The sequence below is a fragment of the Salmo salar genome, chromosome ssa20, assembly GCF_905237065.1.
Source record: "Salmo salar chromosome ssa20, Ssal_v3.1, whole genome shotgun sequence".
NCBI lineage: Eukaryota > Metazoa > Chordata > Actinopteri > Salmoniformes > Salmonidae > Salmo > Salmo salar.
The window spans coordinates 19,514,711-19,534,384 of record NC_059461.1 but is presented as its reverse complement, the minus strand read 5'-3'; the positions used below and the strand labels follow the sequence as shown (position 1 = coordinate 19,534,384).

Here is a 19,674-nt window from a genome sequence, read left to right as displayed (position 1 = left end):
ATGTCATTGGGAATGCTAAACCTACTTCCTCAGTAAGCACAACTACTGTATGTATGTGTGTGGGGGGAAAGCCTACTATTATCTGCCTACAAAATGGTCAGGATCCTGCTATGCCGCTTATGTTGTTCCTGTTGTGTATGTGCTATCCCAGTATCCCCAAATCACCCTTTTCTCTGCATTAATTCCCAATTATGGCATGACAACTGTGCTTGATTCCTTTAGAGAACTAGCAAATGTAGAAAGAATGGGTAATGCTACTGCTATTGAATAATTAACTGCTGAACTTGTATAAGGGAGGGGTTTGTGCATTGGTGGGTCAGGAATGCTGAGTCAGTTGCCACTATCAGACAGGTGGTTTCTATTGCAAACAAGCAAGATAAGTTGGGTTGGGATGTGTTTGCTCGGGTGAAAACTAGCCTGTGGAACTTTTGCTGCAATGTCTCCTGGTACTAGTTGGAGTCCTTTTGCTATCTTTTCTCAAGCTGGGCGACCTTGGTGAGGAGATTGTGTGAAACAGCAGTATCTCCTCCCCACCAGATCGTCATGACCACAGACGTTAACTTAAATGACCTGACAGACCTCGTCACCGTTTCAACCTTCATTGGGTGTCCAGATGGCCCTATTGGGGACGATAAAGTCTACTGTCATCGAAATGACCCCAACCCTATGAACCTCCCTTTCCCCCAGATTATTATTATTTAGTTACCTTTCAGGAGTTCCATTCAGACCACCCCTTTCTGTGTAAAATACCAATTTCCCAGAAACCAGAAGGTTTTAAATAATGTCTGACTACAGCTCAAGTATATAATGTAGGGTGATGCTAATGTTTCCCGTAGCATCAAAGGGGGAATTGTGGTGTTCAGAATTGGGGTGAGCTCTGTTCTGTGTTGGCCTTTGACGCTATGCATTTCATAGACTCCTGTTATGCCTGCACCCTAACACAAGGCCATTGTGTTCTGGAACTGTTGTTTCTATAAAATAACTGTTGTGTAACAGTGATTGTTTTATTACCTCCCACTATATGAAACCATTTACTCTTCCAGCTCCTTCCCTGACTGAGATCAGAGAGGAATCTACCTATCAGCTGCTTGTATTAAAGATTCACCATTATATAATTAAATTAGTCTCTGCCTAATCTTTGAATCGAATTAACCGCAACAATTTGAACAGAAAGTGAAATTAAGTGGCATTCACGTATTAACAGATCAGCAGCAGTCCTGGCTTGTAGCTTACATTGAACTGGACTGTGCCTCCCTCCGCAGCCTCAATGTGCTTGACTACAGTATCCTGCAGGCCCATCAACCCTTGCACCAAGACAAGCTGGACAGGAAGCACTCAGAGACTGTCAAATGAATAATCAAACGGCATTTTGTTCTGTTTGTGTCAGTGAACATACTGTCTGTATAACTACTTTATAACACGTCTACATTCTCTGTAAAACAAGATTGATTAAGAACAGTAGGTAGCATCACATATAGCTTCTGCTGCAGTGGTAGGCTATAGATATTTACTGTACATACACTTTTTGTCATTTAACTAATGTTATTCCATTTGTTAACAATATGGTATTTTGTGTGTTTTTATGATTTAATAAATATTCTCAGGAATTTGACTGAAGAGACATTTCACCTGGCATAGTTCTCATAAAATAAATCATGCATGAATGCTTTTTTTTGGGGGGGGGAATAAGTTGTTAATAGAGAATCAATAATCAAACAAATCACAGAGCGAGTGTAATGGGTATTGAAAACACAGCTGGGACAGGGACTGGGTAGAGTAAAACTATTCAACACACTTAAAATAGATTCAGAAAATAATAGTGCAGAAGACAGACTTCTATGTTCAGCTTTAGTTGTGTAGCTTAGGTTCATAAATCCTGTAAGAGATCAATGGCAAACAGTATAATTTTAGTCTGTATACAGAGGTTATTGTCACGCTCGTAGAAAAGGTCGGACCAAGGCGCAGCGTGATTTGAGTTCCACATCTTTTATTATTGTGAAACTTAAACAAAACAATAAACAAACTACTACAAACGTGAAAGCCTTAGTGCACAAAATACTAACACAAACAATATCCCACAAATGCAGGTGGGAGAAGGGGCTTCCTAAATATGATCCCCAATTAGAGGCAACGATTACCAGATGCCTCTAATTGGGAACCATACAAACCACCAACATAGAAAAATAATGACTAGAACACCCCCCTAGTCACGCTCTGACCTAAAAACCATAGAGAACCAAGGGCTCTCTATGGTCAGGGCTTGACAGTTATGCACGGATCAAATCAATTTGTCAGTGTCGAAGGAGGAACCTTCTATTGATGTTTATATTGCCAGAAAGATTCAATTCTCAGCTTTCAGCTAAAAATATGTATTTATGTCTGTGTATGTAAAACTTTTCAGTGTATTCTGACACACACATACAAAAAAACAACCCTGATTGGCAGGGATGTTAACATATCTGCATAGGGAGTGTTAGCTAGCTGAGAGTCTGACGGGGTTTGGAGCCGCTCTGATTGTTCCCTCAGTAATCTATGGAAGAGTATTAGGGCCAAGTGAAGAGAAAAAACAGCAACAGGTGGTGGTACTTTGACAGTTGAGCATGTTTGAGATGCTCTGGATAAACATGTACAACAGAATGTTCCAGTTTCTGCCAATATCCAGCAACTTCGCACCGCCATTGATGAGGAGTGGGACAACATTCCACAGGCCACAATCAACAACCTGATCAACTGAAAAGGAGAAGTCAAGTTGCATGAGGCAAATAGAGGTCACACCAGATACTGACTGGTTTTCTGATCCAAGGCCCTACCTTATTTTTTTTTTAAGGTATCTGTGACCAACAGTCATGTGAAATTGGTTCCCCTTTGAGAATATAACAGCCTCCACTCTTCTGGGAAGGCTTTCCACTAGATGTTGGAACATTGCTGCGGGGACTTGCTTCAATTCAGCCACAAAAGCATTAGTGAGGTCGGGCACTGATGTTGGGCGATTAGGCCTGGCTCGCAGTCGGCATTCCAATTCATCCCAAAGGTGATCGATGGGGTTAAAATCAGGGCTCTGTGCAGGCCAGTCAAGTTCCTCCACACCGATCTTGACAAACTATACTGCTCAAAAAAATAAAGGGAACACTTAAACAACACATCCTAGATCTGAATGAAAGAAATAATCTTATTAAATACTTTTTTCTTTACATAGTTGAATGTGCTGACAACAAAATCACACAAAAATAATCAATGGAAAATACAATTTATCAACCCATGGAGGTCTGGATTTGGAGTCACACTCAAAATTAAAGTGGAAAACCACACTACAGGCTGATCCAACCTTGATGTAATGTCCTTAAAACAAGTCAAAATGAGGCTCAGTAGTGTGTGTGGCCTCCACGTGCCTGTATGACCTCCCTACAACGCCTGGGCATGCTCCTGATGAGGTGGCGGATGGTCTCCTGAGGGATCTCCTCCCAGACCTGGACTAAAGCATCCGCCAACTCCTAGGCAGTCTGTGGTGCAACGTGGCGTTGGTGGATGGAGCGAGACATGATGTCCCAGATGTGCTCAATTGGATTCAGGTCTGGGGAACGGGCGGGCCAGTCCATAGCATCAATGCCTTCCTCTTGCAGGAACTGCTGACACACTCCAGCCACATGAGGTCTAGCATTGTCTTGCATTAGGAGGAACCCAGGGCCAACCGCACCAGCATATGGTCTCACAAGGGGTCTGAGGATCTCATCTCGGTACCTAATGGCAGTCAGGCTACCTCTGGCGAGCACATTGAGGGCTGTGCGGCCCCCCAAAGAAATGCCACACCACACCATGACTGACCCACCGCCAAACCGGTCATGCTGGAGGATGTTGCAGGCAGCAGAACGTTCTCCACGGCGTCTCCAGACTCTGTCACGTCTGTCACGTGCTCAGTGTGAACCTGCTTTCATCTGTGAACAGCACAGGGCGCCAGTGGCAAATTTGCCAATTTTGGTGTTCTCTGGCAAATGCCAAACGTCCTGCACGGTGTTGGGCTGTAAGCACAACCCCCACCTGTGGACGTCGGGCCCTCATACCACCCTCATGGAGTCTGTTTCTGACCGTTTGAGCAGACACATGCACATTTGTGGCCTGCTGGAGGTCATTTTGCAGGGCTCTGGCAGTGCTTCTCCTGCTCCTCCTTGCACAAAGGCGGAGGTAGCGGTCCTGCTGCTGGGTTGTTGCCCTCCTACGGTCTCCTCCACGTCTCCTGATGTACTGGCCTGTCTCCTGGTAGCGCCTCCATGCTCTGGACACTACGCTGACAGACACAGAAAACCTTCTTGCCACAGCTCGCATTGATGTGCCATCCTGGATGAGCTGCACTACCTGAGCCACTTGTGTGGGTTGTAGACTCCGTCTCATGCTACCACTAGAGTGAAAGCACCGCCAGCATTCAAAAGTGACCAAAACATCAGCCAGGAAGCATAGGAACTGAGAAGTGGTCTGTGGTCCCCACCTGCAGAACCACTCCTTTATTGGGGGTGTCTTGCTAATTGTCATGCTGAAACAAAAAAGGGCCTTCCCCAAACTGTTGCCAGAAAGTTGGAAGCACAGACTCATCTAGAATGTCATTGTATGCTGTAGCGTTAAGATTTCCCTTCACTGGAACTAAGGGACCTAGCCCGAACCATGAAAAACAGCCCCACACCATTATTCCTCCTCCACCAAACTTTACAGTTCGCACTATGCATTCAGGCAGGTAGCATTCTCCTGGCATCCGCCAAACCCAGATTAGTCCGTCGGACTGCCAGGTGGTGAAGCGTGATTCATCACTCTAGAGAACACGTTTCCACTGCTCCAGAGTCCAATGGCGGCAAGCTTTACACCTCTCCAGCCGACGCTTGGCATTGCTCATGGTGATCTTAGGCTTGTGGGCGGCTGCTCAGCCATGGAAACCCATTTCATGAAACTCCAGACTAACAGTTAGTGTGCTGACATTGTTTCCAGAGGCAGTTTGGAACTTGGTACTCAGTGTTGCCACCGATGCTTCAGCCCTTGGCGGTCCCGTTCTGTGAGCTTCTGTGGTCTACCACTTCGCAGCTGAGCCATTGTTGCTCCTAGAGGTTTCCACTTTACAATAACAGCACTTACAGTTGACCAGGGTAGCTCCCACAGGGCAGAAATTTGATGAATTGACTTGTTGGAAAAGTAGCATTTTATGAAGGTGCCACGTTGAAAGTCACTGAGCTCTTCTACTGCCAATGTTTGTCTATGGAGATTGTATGGCTGTGTGCTCGATTTTATACACCTATCAGCAACGGGGGTGGCTGAAATAGCCGAATTCACTCATTTTAAGGGGTGTTGACATACGTTTGTATATATAGTGTATATTGACTATTGGTTGAGACGCAGGGTCCGTTCTAGCTTTGTTGGGTGGGAAATTGGAAATGTGAACTGGGCCAAGTTGGAGGTTATAGTTTATTGAGATGCATGAATATACCACACAAAAATCTTGATTTTATGGCTATTTTAAAACAAATTCCCTGCAATTCTACATAGTAATGATTTATGTTCACTACTTGGTCAATTGATTTGATGATTAAATCTATGCAAATAAATGTGGCTATATAAATTGATAGTTCACCCCTCGGTTTTATTTTATTCTATTGGGTATATTGTAACCATGTGTTCAAGCCAATCAAATCAAAGTTTATTCAGGGCTGTCCTTTTAGAACCACGAAAGGTGCTCAAATTGTTTAAAAGAACACATCAAGATCTGTCGCCCAGTGGCAACCCGTCATTCAGGGCAGTTCAGAGCCCCACCTGTTTAGCAAAAAAAAGAGAAAAACATTAGTTTTTTGTTGCCTGTTTTGCATGTTATTTTGGCATTAATACGTGTCACAAATCAGTTTGCAAACAATGTAAAAAAACATGTTTTATTGAGTTAATAAAGCTGCATACAAACATGGTCTCTTTTTTGCTTTCTTGAGTAAGGCAGCTCCAAAATGCTGGTGTTTCAGCCTTTCTGTGGTGGTGGGGCAGCCAATGGAAAATACGGAGCACAGGGGTTGGTGTTCTGTCAGTCATGGGGACACTACTACACCACAAAATATACAGGGAGAGCTCAAAAATTCAAGCCCCTTGGGTGCTGCCATAGAGTTACATTAGAAGTGCCAATCCAAGAAGGTTCAAGGTCATTGGCCACAGATAAAATTACATCAAATCACATTATGTCTACTGTAGCTTTGATTGGACTAAGCATATCAACATCATACTTTCAAAATCTTAGCTAGCAAGCTAGCAGTCATCATCATGAATCATGTCGACAATCTAACATCAAATCATTTTCCATCCTTGTCATATGAAGAGAAATGACAGATAAAACGTATCGGTGCTCATCGGCCATTGGACATAAACATTACACAACAAGTTGGAAGTCGCAAATTGACCAATGAGGGGTTTGGAAGGAATCAGTGGCTAACTGCAAGCTTTGCAAAGCAATCACTAGCCTGCTATTCAGTGGATGTGGGTGTGTGGTCCAAGTCTGGGTTTAAGGGTCTCTTTTCACAGCTTAAAAGGATAAACATTCAACACCATGGGCCAGAAAAGGTTGAATACATTGGCCATGCTGTCAATCCAGCATAACTTCTGCTGCGTTCAAAACAACTGGATATCCCCGACTTCAGTCAGTTCAAGACAACTGGGAACTCTGAAGAAAACGAGCTCCGACTGGAAAAATACATTTTGACTGGTCATCCAACTCGGAATTCCAACTCGGGAACTCAGGCCTCTTTTTAGAGCTCCGACCTGAAGATCACTGATGTCATGATTCAACCTTGTTTTTCCAAGTTCCCAGTTGTCTTGAAAGCACCATAAATCCATAGAATGACAGACTTTGATGACAAAGTTTGATGAAATAATTTGTCCACAAAGACCGCCATGCTACCTTCCTGTTCAAGTGAGCACAGCACAACAAAATGTCTTGTATGCTGCTGCATAAATGATGTAGTATGCCAGGGAGATATGTATACTGTAGTTAAAAAAGTAATACTAAGTGTATGTTGTGTAGTAAGCTGTTAGTAGCCCATGTGCCTCACCCTAATAATTTGGTAACTTTCCCACTCATAACTTAGCCTACTGTTCGGATTTAGTGGTGCACACGTAGCCTATAGCCTGTTTCAGAGAAATGTAATCATCAAATATTGTAAGAGCTTTTATTGTCTGTATACCACATCAGTCACCGGCTTCATCATCAAGTGCATCAATGATGTCATCCCCACAATGACCGTACGTACATACCCCAACCAGAAGCCATGGATTACAGGCAACATCCGCACTTAGCTAAAGGATAGAGCTGCCGCTTTCAAAGAGCAGGACTCTAACCTGTACGCTTATAAAAAATCCCGCTATGCCTTCCGACGAACCATCAAACAGGCAAAGCGTCAATACAGGACTAAGACTGAATCCTATTATACCAGCTATGACGCTCATCGGATGTGTCAGGGCTTGCAAACTATTACGGACTACAAAAAGGAAGCCCAGCCATGAGCTGCCCAGAGGCACGAGCATATCAGACGAGCTAAATTACTTATATGCGTGCCTAAGAGGCAAGCAACACTGAAGCATGCATGAGAGCACCAGCAGTTCCAGACGACTGTGTGATCACGCTCGCCATAGCCAATGTGAGTAAGACCTTTAAACAGGTCAATATTCACAACACCGCAGGACGTATTCTCTAAGAATGCACTTACCAACTAGCAAGTGTCTTCAATGACATTTTCAACCTGTCCCTGGCCGAGTCTGTAATACCTGCATGTTTCAAGCAGACCACCATAGTCCCTGTGCCCAAGAACATCAAAATAATCTGCCTAAATGACTACCGACCGTAGTATTCACGTCTGTAGCCATGAAGTGCTTGAAAGGCTGGTAATGGCTCACATCAACACCATCATCCCAGAAACCCTAGACCCACTCCAATATGCATACTGCCCCAACAGATCCACATACGGCGCAATCTCTATTGCACTCCACACTGCCCTTTCACACCTGGACAAAAGGAACACCTACGTGAGAATGCTGTTCATTGACTACAGCTCAGCGTTCAACACCATAGTGCCCTCAAAGCCCATCACTAAGCTAAGGACCCTGGGACTAAACACCTCCCTCTGCAACTGGATGGAGGACTTCCTGACGGGCCGCCCCCAGGTGGTAAGGGTAGGCAACAACACATCTGCCACACTGATCCTCAACACAGGGGCCCCTCAGGGGGGCATGCTTAGTCCCCTCCTGTTCTCCCTGTTTACCCATGACTGCGTGGCCAAGCACGACTCCAACAGCATCATTAAGTTTGCCGACGACACAACAGTGGTAGGCCTGATTGCCAACAATGATGAGACAGCCTATAGGGAGGAGGTCAGAGACCTGGCCACGTGGTGCCAGGACAACAACCTCTCCCTCAATGTGATCAAGACAAAGGAGATTATTGTGGACTACAGGAAAAGCAGGGCCAAGCACGCCCCCATTCGCATCAACGGGGCTGCAGTGGAGCAGTTTGAGAGCTTCAAGTTCCTTGGTGTCCACATCACCAACAAACTATCATGGTCCAAACACACCAAGACTTTCGTGAAGAGGGCATGACAACGCCTATTCCCCCTCAGGAGACTAAAAATATTTGGCATGGGTTCTCAGATCCTCAAAAAGCTCTACAGCTGCACCATCGAGAGCATCCTGACTGGTTGCATCACCACCTGGTATGGAAACTGCTCAGCCTCCGACCGCAAGGCGCTACAGAGGATAGTGCGTATGTCCCAAAACATCACTGGGGTCAAGCTTCCTGCCAACCAGGACCTATACACCAGGCAGTGTCAGAGGAAGGCCCTAAAAATTGGTATAGACTCCAGCCACCCTAGTCATAGACTGTTTTCTCTGCTACTGCACGGCAAGCAGAACCGGAGTGCCAAGTCTAGGTCCAAAAATCTTGTTAACAGCTACCCTCAAGCCATAAGACTGCTGAATAGCTAATTCAAAAGGGCTACCCAGACTATTTGCATTGACCCCCCCCCCGCACTACTCGCGGTTTATTAACTGTGCATTGTCACTTGACCCCTACCCAGATGTACATATTACATCAGTTACCTCTACTAACCTGTACCCCCGCACATTGACTTGGTACCGGTACCCCCTGTATATAGCCTTGTTATTGTTATTTTATTGTTGCTCTTTTATTTTTTTTACTTTAGTTTATTTAGTAAATATTTTCATAACTCTTATTTTTCTTAAAACTGCATTGTTGGTTAAGGGCTTGGAAGTAAGCATTTCACGGTAAGGTGAAACCTGTTGTATTCAGCGCAAGTGACATACATTTTTATTTTATTTGATATGCCCCCTTTATTTATCCTACGATTCTGACTTGGTGTACAGCGGTGTTGGCTCCTCAGAGGAGGAAGGGGAGGACTATCCTCCCCAGTGGATTTCAGTATTTATTTTTATTGTAAAACATTTAGAAAGTTATACTTTTAAATAAAACTATACTAAATATAATCATGTCACCAAATAAACTGATTAAAACTCACTATTATGCAAAGAAGGTCTACAGTAGCCTCAACAGCACTGTAGGGTAGAATTATGGTGTAGCCTATCAGAGCTCTTGCAGCATGAACTGACATGTCCACCCAATCAAAGGATCAGAGAATTAATCTAGTACTGAAAGCATAAGATACAGCTATCTTCTAGCACTGCAGTGTATAAAATGTGGTCAGTAGTTGACTCAGAGAGAGAAAGAATAGTTTAACAGTTTTGAACAAATTAATTTCTTCCAAAATTAAGGAGAAGGAAGAGACAAATAGAGAGTATTTTTTTTTTCACTTTCAGTTTCACTTACTTAGCTAGCAAATGCAACTAGCTAGTTTAGCCTCCTGAAACACCCTGCTCAAACAGAGGGATGCTATTTTAGCTAGCTGGCTATGACTTTCCAACACAACACTGGAACTCTTCCAAGTCAAGGTAAGCTTTTGGTATTACTAATGTATTGACGGTGTAACTGCTTACTGACTACAATGCTGTAGGCTGTGTGTAGCGGTTTGGTTTGGAAAGGTTATTTCGCCACATACAGCTGATGTGTTGTGCATTGAAGTCCACAATCGAAGGGAAGAGGTGAGAGGAGGAGAGTTAATGGATGCGAGAAGGAATACAACGTGGCTGCTATGAAAGTGAACTGTGTTTACGCGGTATCAGGGGTGCGATTCTGTTGAAAAAGTTTCTTAAAAGGAAGCAAACGGAACAACACGTGGATAAACATACCTGAATTTGTCCAATAGAAACTCCTGTTTGCAACTGTTGGACTAATGACCCCCCCCATATCAGCTAGATGCAGGCAAGAGTGCAAAACCGAACTGAATGTCGTTGTCTTTCACCTCAAATTTGTCTCTCGACCTGTGTGCACCGATGTTGTAAACTTTTATTCAGAGGCTAGGTTGTAGCAACCTCATGATGGATAAAAGGAACATTTGAGTATCATGTAGTAGCCTAAACCTATCGCTGTTACATTGAACTGGGTGAATGGAATAATAATAAGTCATCCAATATGCTGTAATTGAAATAAGGCCATGCTCATGAAAACGAATCATCCTCCCTCACCAGTATACCGTATTTTATTATATACCGCTATTGACGCAGGGACCGGTTTGGGTTTTTTACTTTACCATCTATATCGGTATTTGAATGTTTGGTTTGTTAAATGTGATACGACATGTGTAATGTCAATTGTTTAAGTTTACTTCGCTACTTGATTCATCTATCTCCGCGCCACTTTCCACGCAGACCTAGCCACGCCCCCTGTCACTCAAAGACCGCATTTGATGTTCCTCAACTGAGACCCTTTCGTTCGGTTTGCATGGTCAATACAGCACATGCAACAATGTTGATAACAATGCTGTTTTCACTTTGCTTCTTAATATAAATCCACTAACGTTCTATAATGACACTATTAGTTTGTGTTTCTTACATCAGCAAACAGCTAGTTTGTTTTTTCTTAGCAAGTTGCCCTAAATCTTGAGAGATGCTAGTTGTTAGCCGCTAATGCTAAAGCTAGCTAGCTAATAAATGTACTGGGTAAGCGCAAACGTAGCTAGCTAATGCAGCCTGATAATACCAGTGATGGTGTAGACCTAAATCAGCATCTTGTTTGTGCAACAGTATCTTCTAAATCAAAGGAAAATGCAAAGCAAGAATATGTTAGCTACATGAAGTAGCCAAAGCTTATAGGGTCCCCTAGGAAACACCTAACAATACTTTAGTTCCTACCCTGTCACAATAACTCCCTGGCATTTTAATTCGTTGTCATCTCAAACAACACTGTATTCAAAGTGCTCACTATTATATTCTAACTATAGAATTAGAATAGTCATTATATTTCCATCATTCCAACAGTTTTGCTCTAATTCACAGGTCAAATCATTAGTTAAAAATAAGATAGATTATTTGCCCATATCGTGCAGCCCTACGTGGTAGTGTAGAAATGTTCTCAATTGATCAGTGGTGTAAAGTATTTAAGTAAAAATACTTTAAAGTACTACTTTAGTCGTTTTTTTGGTAATTGTACTTTACTATTTTTATTTTTGACAACTTTTACTTCACTACATTCCTAAAGAAAATACTGTACTTTTTACTCCATACATTATCCCTGACACCTAAAAGTACTTGTTACATTTTGAAAGCTTAGCAGGACAGGAAAATGGTCCAATTCACGCACTTGTCGAGAACATCCCTGGTCATCTACTGCCTCTGATCTGGAGGACTCTCTAAACACAAATGCTTTGTTTGTAAATTGTGTCTGAGTGTTTGAGTGTGCCCCTGGCTATCTGTAAATAAAAAATAAACAAGAAAATGGTGCCATCTGGTTTGCTTAATATACAGAATTTGAAATTATTTATACTTTTACTTTTGATACTTAAGTACATTTTATCAATTACATTTACTTTGATACTTAAGTATATTTAAAACCAAATACTTTTAGACTTTTACTCAAGTAGTATTTTACTGGGTGACATATAAAGTCCAAAGAAGAATTCTGAAGGAGGAGAGATTACTAGAAACAAACTCAGTTTAACCTTTTATCTGTGGATTAATTGTTGGAGTAGAGGACCTTGTGCAATTCAGGTAAAATAATAACCTGAAGTTTATAACCCAGGACAAATTAGCTTGCAATAGCAAACCAGCTAGCTAAATATATATATATATATATATATATATATATATATATATATATATATATATATATATCACAGTGGGGGGGGAGTATTTGATCCCCTGCTGATTTTGTACGTTTGCCCACTGAAAAAGAAATGATCAGTCTATAATTTTAATGGTAGGTTTATTTGAACAGTGAGAGACAGAATAACAACAAAAAAATCCTGAAAAACGCATGTCAAAAATGTTATAAAATGATTTGTATTTTAATGAGGGAAATAAGTATTTGACCCCTCTGCAAAACATGACTTAGTACTTGGTGGCAAAACCCTTGTTGGCAATCACAGAGGTCAGACGTTTCTTGTAGTTGGCCAGCAGGTTTGCACACATCTCAGGAGTTATTTTGTCCCACTCCTCTTTGCAGATCTTCTCCAAGTCATTAAGGTTTCGAGGCTGACATTTGACAACTCGAACCTTCAGCTCCCTCCACAGATTTTCTATGGGATTAAGGTCTGGATACTGGCTAGGCCACTCCTGGACCTTAATGTGCTTCTTCTTGAGCCACTCCTTTGTTGCCTTGGCCGTGTGTTTTGGGTCATTGTCATGCTGGAATACTCATCCACGACCCATTTTCAATGCCCTGGCTGAGGGAAGAAGGTTCTCACCCAAGATTTGACGGTACATGACCCCATCCATCGTCCCTTTGATGCGGTGAAGTCCTGTCCCCTTAGCAGAAAAACACCCCTAAAGCATAATGTTTCCACCTCCATGTTTGACGGTGGAGATGGTGTTCTTGGGGTCATAGGCAGCATTCCTCCTCCTCCAAACACGACGAGTTGAGTTGATCTCAAAGAGCTCCATTTTGGTCTCATCTGACCACAACACTTTCACCAGTTGTCCTCTGAGTCATTCAGATGTTCATTGGCAAACTTCAGACGGGCATGTATATGTATTCTTGAGCAGGGGGACCTTGCGGGCGCTGCAGGATTTCAGTCCTTCATGGCGTAGTGTGTAACCAATTGTTTTCTTGGTGACTATGGTCCCAGCTGCCTTGAGATCCTTGACAAGATCCTCCCGTGTAGTTCTGGGCTGATTCCTCACCGTTCTCATGATCATTGCAACTCCACGAGGTGAGATCTTGCATGGAGCCCCAGGCCGAGGGATATTGACAGTTCTTTTGTGTTTCTTCCATTTGCGAATAATCGCACCAAATGTTGTCACCTTTTCACCAAGCTGCTTGGCGATGGTCTTGTAGCCCATTCCAGCCTTGTGTAGGTCTACAATCTTGTCCCTGACATACTTGGAGAGCTCTTTGGTCTTGGCCATGGTGGAGTGTTTGGAATCTGATTGATTGATTGCTTCTGTGGACAGGTGTCTTTTTTACAGGTAACAAGCTGCGGTTAGCAGCACTCCCTTTAAGAGTGTGCTCCTAATCTCAGCTCGTTACCTGTATAAAAGACACCTGGGAGCCAGAAATCTTTCTGATTGAGAGGGGGTCAAATACTTATTTCCCTCATTAAAATGCAAAGCAATTTATAACATTTTTGACATGCGTTTTTCTGGATATTTTTGTTGTTATTCTGTCTCTCACTGTTCAAATAAACCTGCCATTAAAATTATAGACTGATCCTTTCTTTGTCAGTGGGAAAACGTACAAAATCAGCAGGGGATCAAATACTTTTTTCCCCCACTGTATATTCTGGTTTTCGCCATCAAAATCACACTTTCTTAACATCAAAATGGGATGTTCTAAGTCCACAACAATACTTAAACACATCAAGAGACCACTTTTGAGATCTGGGAAAAATCTAAGAAATGTAGATTTTGAGTGTAGTTACCCTTTAATTCAACTGTGCAGGCACTGTTGTTTGGTTAGTTGTGTTTCTGCAGTGCACATGAGGTGGAGTTTGCAAAACAATTGGCCACTGGATTGATGCAAATAATCATGATATCCGTCTTCCAGGTAGGCATAGGCTACTTTGTAGCATTACCATTTAATTGACAAGAAAAGGCTTTCTCAAAAAGAACTCCCAGAAGATGGTTAGGGCTATTAGTATCGCTATATTTTTCCTGTTACTTAATTGTTTGAAACCATATTATGAAGCATGTCTAAGCTTGCTTCAAAGTACCCTATAGCCAAAATCCCACCATAGAAATGTGGAGGCAATTATTTTATAAAGACTGCCTCATATTGCCCTCCTGTTCTATTGGTTTTCAAATCAACTTTATTTCATTGTCTAGCAGCCAAAGGTATTATTGTAGTCATATTAGCAACCCATGATAGCTGTGATAGCCACAGGAAGTAGGGATGCTGGCAGTGCTACAGGACCATCTGGTAGTTTTTATTTAAATTCTCATTTACAATGATAGCCTACCCCAGTCAAACGCTAATCCGGACGACGCTAGGCCAATTGTGCACCGCCCTATGGGCCAATCCCGGCCGGTTGTGATACAGCCTGGAATTGAACCAGGGTCTGTAGTGACACCTCTAGCACTGAGATGCAGTGCCTTTGACCGCTGCGCCACTCGGGGTGGTGAGACGTTAAAACTGCAAATAATGTGTAGTAGCAATAAACAAACGATTAAACCATTTTTTCCATTGCATTATTGATATAAATGATAATGGGATTGGGGTAGGTGAGAGAAAAAACATGGGGTATTTATATACAGTGCCTTCGGAAATTATGCAGACCCCTTGACTTTTTACACATTTTGTTAGGTTACAGCCTTATTCTAAAATTGATAAAACAGTTTTTTTCCCCCCTCATCAATATACACACACTACCCCATAATGACAAAGCAAAAACTTGATTTGACATTTTTGCTAATTTATAAAAAATTAATTAATTAAATATAATATTTACATAAGTATTCAGACCCTTTACTCAGTACTTTGAAGCACCTTTGGCAGCAATTACAACCTCGAGTCTTCTTGGGTATGACGCTACAAGCTTGGCACACCTGTATTTGGGGAGTTTCTCCTATTCTTCTCTGCAGATCCTCTCAAGCTCTGTCAGGTTGGATGGGGAGCGTAGCTACACAGCTATTTTCAGGTCTCTTCAGAGATGTTCGATTGGGTTCAAGTCTGGGCCCTGGCTGGTGTGGCATTCAGAAACTTGTCCTGAAGCCACTCCTGTGTTGTCTTGGCTGTCTGCTTAGGGTCATTGTCCTGTTAGAAGTCCGAGGTCCTAAGTGCTCTGGAGCAAGTTTTCATCAAGGATCTCTCTGTACTTTGCTCTGTTCATCTTTGCCTTGATCCTGACTAGTCTCCCAGTCCCTGCCACTGAAAAACATCCCCACAGCATGATGCTGCCACCACCATGCTTCACCGTAGGGATGGTGCCAGGTTTCCTCCAGATGTGACGCTTGGCATTCAGGCCAAAGAGTTCAATCTTGGTTTCATCAGACCAGAGAATCTTGTTTCTCATGGTCTGAGTGTCATGTCCTGATCATTGCGTGCTCTTATTTTCTATGGTAGAGTAGGTCAGGGCGTGACTGGGGAGTTTATCTAGTTTCTTTTTTCTATGTTGGGGTTTTTGTATGATTCCCAATTAGAGGCAGCTGGTCATTGTTGTCTCTAATTGGGGATCATATTTAAGGTGTTGTTTTTCCCACCTGTGTTTGTGGGAGATTATTTTGAGTTAGTGCATGTTGCACCTCTGTCGTCACGGTTTGTTGTTTGTTTATAGTTTATTGTTTGTTTGGCTAAGTTTCACAATATAATAAAGATGTGGAACGATACGCACGCTGCGCCTTGGTCTGTTCCTACACACACGCGTGACACTGAGAATCTTTAGGTGCCTTTTGGCAAACTCCAAGCGGGCTGTCATGTGCCTTTTACTGAGGAGTGGCTTCGGTCTGGCCATTCTACCATAAAGGCCTGATTGGTGGAGTGCTGAAGAGATGGTTGTCCTTCTGGAAGGTTCTCCCATCTCCACAGAGGAACTCTAGAGCTCTGTCAGAGTGACCATCGGGTTCTTGGTCACCTCCCTGACCAAGGTTCTTCTCCCCCGATTGCTCAGTTTGGCCCGGATGGCCAGCTCTAGGAAGAGTATTGGTGGTTCCAAACATCTTCCATTTAAAAATGATGGAAGCCAGATCTGTGCCTTGACACAATCCTGTCTCAGAGCTCTACAGACAATTCCTTCGACCTCATGGCTTGGTTTTTGCTCTGACATGTACTATCACTTGTGGGACCTTATATAGACAGGTGTGTGCCTTTCCAAATCATGTCCAATTAATTGAATTGACCACAGGTGGACTCCAAGTTGATCAAGGATGATCAATAGAAACAGTAAAGTGTCAGCAAAGGGTCTGAATACTTATGTAAATAAGGTATTTCTGTTTTTTGGTTTTTAATACATTTGCAAAAATGTCTAAACCAGTTTTTTTTGCTTTGTCATTATGGGGTATTGTGTGTAGATTGCTGAGGAAATTGTTTTATTTAATCAATTTTAGAATAAGGCTAACGTAGCAAAATGTGGAAAAAGTCAAGGTTTGAATACTTTCCGAAGGCACTGTATTGTCCCAATTCTGCATGGAGAGCTCTCCCGTACACTCTGCTGTATGATAGACAGTTTAGTTTGAGTTAAGTCGGGTCTCTCTCTCTCTCTCTCTCTCTCTCTCTCTCTGCCTCGTCTATTCTCTCCCCCTTGTGGTGGAGATCAAGTGATCTGGAGCAATAATCTTCTACTTCTATTTTCTATTAGTTTACCATTCTAAACTTGGCGAAAAGATAATGGGAACAATATCAAATAAAGGAACATGGCATTCTCTCGCCCTTGGTTCGAAGGCCTGCTCCTGCCCATGTCAAACACGTATGCGTACCGAACTACTAGTCTACCAAGCGACACAGTTCTGGCCGCGGCCCAGTGAGTGGCGCTTTCCACCCACTGGTGAATGATGGCTCGCATAGCTGTCCATTTGTGCTCAGTTTTAATAGATACAATCTTAGTTACAACCAGGGGCGGAAATCCCGGGGGGGGACGGTGGGGACACGACCCCCCCATCCTGGGAAAAATATGATTTGTCCCCCCCAATATATCACTGAAACATAACTATGTAATTTAAATAATATTAATAATACGCAATGAAAGCAATTGTGCTGATTATAGACACTTAATAGCGCGTTTTTAAGTTTCAAAAGATTGCAACCCCCCCACTCTTTGCCTCACAATGGTTTGATCCACTGCCAGTTCCTTAGCTTGCTAGGTAACAGAGAGGTCGTATCTACTGTCTGAAAGGCACTCAATGCAAGTAACTGGCGTGAGGTTAATCCAGTCAATCGCGCACACACACTAGCTGAATATGCAGAGCTAGCGCGCAAATATTAACTATTAAGCTAGCTAGTACCTATTCCATTTATGTGGCGTCGTCAAAGATGGAATCAGCATGCAGATGATGTAAGTTAGTGCTTCAAAGTCCCTGTGATAAGGTTAGCGATAAACTGGAGTCCAAACTAAACAGAACTACACTCTCTTCTACCATTGTCTTAAATATATTTAATGGTCTCGTTGCAAAAGCTAAATTGTCGCAAGTGAACTTTTATTTATTTAATTTCACCTTTATTTAACCCGGGTAGCAAAGATTATAGCAAACACCACTGAAACTGAATTGGTGCTCGCTAGCTTTGCAAATTCAGCTATTGTTGGAAGCCAGCCAATATGAAACAAACTATTACAATTACAAAAGGTTGCAGCATATGTTGTGTAAATGGTGAACTCATACAGCTGTCAACTCTTGTCATTTTAATCCGTTTCACATTTGCTAGCTACCTTTTAGATCGAAGCCCAAATAGAATGATAAAAGATAAGATGATAGAAGCCCATCTCCTACTGTAAATAACCTACACACTGTGTGTGTGTGTGTGTGTGTGTTAGCCAGCCAGCCAGGTAGAAAAATGGCAGAAAAATAAAAGACAGACATCAGAGTATTTTTCAGTACACCAAAACGCATAGTAAGAACCCTAGTAGCCTAATATCTCAAAGACTAGTTGATAAAATGTTCATAAGAAAGAAATAAAATTCTAATGGAAATGTTTCACAATGATGTCATTAGGCAGAGCAGGCAACAGATGGCACACAGACAGCAGAGTTGGGGACAGATATGCAGGGACAGACTGGCAGAGACAGGGAGTCTCAGGTAAGTTTGTTGAGTCTTTGTTTGGCAACATTATGAAAGGTTCTAAATTTTTTTGACTTGTAAAATAGGAACATAATTGGAAAATGCCATGGATACCCCCACTCTCAACTTAAACTGGTGACTGAACTAAGATTTGTTAAAGGCAATGGTATTGCTGTTGTGTAGTTTTGGGTACCGGTAGTTAGGAGTACGGCAAACACCTTATTTCTTTGGTTCCTCAATATACATTTACCATATTACAATGTAGGCTATGCGTTACAGCACTACTTTTGGTGTCCCCCTCAGGAATTGCTCTTGAGAAAATTTCATGTAATTGTCCCCTCCAAAGTTGATATCAGATTTTCGCCCCTGGTTACAACACCACTTTCTTTATCTCTCTCTCTCTCACACACACACAGACACACCCTTTGTAATTATGTAGTACAAATAAATGTGCACTCTGTTCACAACTCTGTTCACAACGCGTGAGTTTCAAGTGAGTTTCAAGTTTGAGTTTGAAGTTTGGGGAAGCTTACAATTTATCCAACCATTTAACTACCGATCTGCGTGCCAGTTTTGATTTTCATCTGCACATTTTCGTGGAACAGTTTAATTTCAATAATAACAATTATTGTCATGTGGTTAATAACACAAATTGGATGTTAAAATGATAAAAATCTAAAAGTAAAAATTCCATGGACACATTGATTCACTGTAAGCCATTGTCGGCTAAATAAATTAGTGCATGGAACTAAGAGATACCCTATATAGGCCAATGTAGCAGTAGGCCTATAACTTCCATTGTCAACTAAGTAAAAATACATCAAGCCGACAAAAATATATATATATATCCTGATGAAAATGCTGATTCTTTCAATTGCATTCATCTCTCTACTCCATCTGCCCGCCTCCCTTTCTATTTGTCATGATTTGAGCTATCGCTAGTGAAGTGCAACATTGTATCAAATCAATCAACCGTGTCCACCCAATGACTGTATATATGAAGGTCTGGCCGGAAGCTGTCACTAGCAAACTTACCACATTGTATCAACTAGCCTATTCCGGGCCCCCAGAGTTTCCTGCACCTGTGAGCTCGGGACAGACACAGCTGTTTTTGTGCAAAGGGAAATGTGTTCAGGTATTTTATGACGTTTCCACTGGATATATAGTATCCCAAGAGCATGACATTTTGCTCTTTCACAACGAGGCCTGGTGATAATCAGGATTGTTCAGATAATGTGAGGAACTATTATCATTCACAAAGGATGTAATAAAAAAAGACTTGACTTACTGTGTGAGGTATAAACAAATAATGAGAAGCTCCGCTGATTAGTGGTGGTGAGTTAAGACAATCTTAAATCAGACATCCCCAAATGGGCACTTTCCTACTTTTGCGCACAGCAG

At 42.3% G+C, this 19,674-nt stretch overlaps 1 protein-coding gene across 4 annotated transcripts in view; it reads left to right on the top strand.

Moving 5' to 3' along the window:
* LOC106579975 (phosphatidylinositol 4-phosphate 5-kinase-like protein 1) overlaps positions 1-19,674 on the top strand; it is a 41,466-nt gene that overhangs the window by 6,564 nt on the left and 15,228 nt on the right. Inside the window, exon 1 of one of the 4 annotated variants that reach the window (XM_014160452.2) lies at positions 9,851-9,966. The exons of 1 other annotated variant lie outside the window; for it this stretch is intronic. The gene's annotated coding sequence lies outside the window, so the exon portion shown is untranslated. Of the gene's footprint in view, positions 1-9,850; positions 9,967-19,674 lie in introns of those variants that run through there. 2 more of the 4 variants (XM_045703036.1, XM_045703037.1) reach the window with 2 other exon arrangements.